At 42.8% G+C, this 2,500-nt stretch overlaps 1 protein-coding gene across 5 annotated transcripts in view; it reads left to right on the top strand.

The window, feature by feature from the left end:
* cdi (center divider) overlaps nt 1-2,500 on the top strand; it is a 255,934-nt gene that overhangs the window by 77,790 nt on the left and 175,644 nt on the right. The gene's annotated exons all lie outside the window — the stretch shown is intronic.

Below are 2,500 nucleotides of genomic sequence, written 5' to 3'. Positions count from 1 at the left end.
GTGTGAGAGAGAGAGAGAGAGAGAGAGAGAGAGAGAGAGATAACGATAACCATTCTTGTTCCAAGTGCTTGTGTCTTGATTTTCGTTTGTATCGTTAGTGATTTAAATGATTTTCCTCCGTAATTGTATGTAAGAGAGAGAGAGAGAGAGAGAGAGAGAGAGAGAGAGAGAGAGAGAGAGAGAGAGAGAGGGCAAGTCGGGTTAATGGTTCACTCTGGGGGCAATGCTTGAAGTTGCAATTCATCAGTGCATTCCACTGTGAAAATAAAAACAGATCAAAACTTTCATCCCTCTCTCTCTCTCTCCCCGCCAAGTCACGGATTCCAGTTATCAATGGAGGTTTTGTTTACCACCGTCGTGATCTCTATTTACAATTTCAGTCCCTCGACATCACTGTCAATAGAAGCACTTTCAAGTTTCACTTTGATGTGGAGACTTTTCGTTTTCTCCGATTTTAATACACAGGACTTTTCACGGAGGGGACGGGAGGTTGGAGGAGGGGGGGCGGGGATTAAGAGATTAAATCTGGATTGTTTGAAGTCCGCGTCGGCTCAGCTGTTATGTTGTGTTTTTTAGAAACGCAGGAGGCGTAGGCCTAATTGTGAATGGTAGAGGTTTTTCTGTGCGCTGTACTCGAGGTATAAGAAATGGAAGATTTTTCCCCATAGGCCTTCGTGCGCTGTACTCAAGGTGTCAACCGAAGATTTTTCCTTATGAGCCTTGCCTCCGTAGGAGGGCAGTGCCGTCAGTGCACCTCATGCGGTGCACTGTAGGCATGACTAAGGTTCTTTGCAGCGTGCCTTCGTCCCCTAGCTGCAACCCCTTTCATTCCTATTACTGTACCTCCATTCATAATCTCTCTTTCTTCTTACTTTCCACCTTCTCCTAACAATTGATTTTTAGTGGAACTGCTTTGAGGTTTTCGTCTTGTTACACCTTTTAAATCATTTTACTGTCAGTTTCCATTTCAGCGCTGAATGACCCTATAAGCCCCAGCGCTTGGCATTTGGCCTTAATGCTATATTCTGTTCTGTTCTAAGCCTTTGGTATTTATAGGCCGACATATTTCTGGAACGTGCTTATAATCAGACAACAACCAACCCGTTGATTGATCCGCTGAATTCCTCGAACTGCGTTCCGGATATAGTAGGCTACCAGCCCGTAAAAACGCCTACAGGTGCTTGAATAGAAGCCTTTGGTGCGGGTTTTCACATTCAGGGAAATTGCATTGTCTATCAGACTCTGCTGTCCCCTACCCTTATGGGGTGGTGCCGTCAATGCACCTCACGTTGTGTACTGTAGACATTACATGAGATTCTCTTTAACGCTCCTTCGGCCCCTAGCTGCAACCTCTTTCATTCCTTCTACTGTACCTCCGTTCATATTCTCTTGCTTCCATCTGACTTTCCACCCTCTCTAACAATTGTTTCACGGTGCAACTGCGAGGTTTTCCTCCAGTTACACCTTTAAAACCTTTTACTCTCAGTTTCCTTTCCAGCGCTAAATGATCTCGTCTTAGTTCCCAGCGCTTGGCCTCTGGCTTAAATTCTACATTCTAATTCGTGTCTCTTCAGTGAGATGTGAAACTGTGACAGTGTTATTCCTGTGGTCCTGTTTCAGCCAGGTGCTGATAGAATGACGGTCGTGACGATGTCTCTTTCAGTTCGTGATTTTGCGTCGCCCTGCAGGGGTACAATAAACGAGTTGTGGGTAGCAGTGCCCAAGGAATGTAGATTTCTTTGGTGTACTAATGGATCGCGAAGCTTGAGCGAGCATGTGAATGATGATTGGATAGGTTTTGAAATTGGGAGTTGATTAAAGTTACGAGAAGCCAAATGCTTACTGGAAAACAGTTTAGGTGCGGAGAGTTGACCTCTCTCTCTCTCTCATTTGGAAAACATAGTAATTGTTTGGGAGGAGAATTAACCAACTCTCTCTCTCTCTCTCTCTCTCTCTCTCTCTCTCTCTCTCTCTCTCTCATTGGAAAAACAGAGTCATTGTTTCGGGGAGAATTAACTTCTCTCTCTCTCTCTCTCTCATATAAGGAAAATTTGACTTATTCAGTCTTCTATAAATAATCTATATTACAAGGGGGAAAACTTGTTTCATTTCTTAGTCTTTTGTGGCCAGAATTGTTATAATTAGATGAAGGCATTCTTATTCATTTATTTAAAATATGAAAGCTTGTGGAGAAAGTTCGCTTCCCTTGGATAGGTAAGTAATAACAAGTGGTTGGGAATTGATACAGAACTACCTGGAAAAGACAGCGACCTTTCAGAACCTGAGGAGAATTGAAATGACAAGTACCATGTTTGAAGAACCTGTATCAAGGCATAAAAACATATTTCTCTCTCTCTCTTTTCCCCTGAGAAATGATGCCCAACTTGATTCTCTCTTGTTTCCTCAAAAATTAAAAAAAAAGGGAAGATTGGAGACCATTTGGAAGGGAATAGAAGTTGTCGAAAAGATGGAGTGAATGTGTGATTAAGAGATTAAAGGA

The sequence above is a fragment of the Macrobrachium rosenbergii genome, chromosome 21 (assembly GCF_040412425.1).
Source record: "Macrobrachium rosenbergii isolate ZJJX-2024 chromosome 21, ASM4041242v1, whole genome shotgun sequence".
Classification (NCBI taxonomy): domain Eukaryota; kingdom Metazoa; phylum Arthropoda; class Malacostraca; order Decapoda; family Palaemonidae; genus Macrobrachium; species Macrobrachium rosenbergii.
The sequence above is the reverse complement of the archived record's forward strand: the minus strand, read 5'-3'. Positions and strand labels throughout refer to the sequence as shown.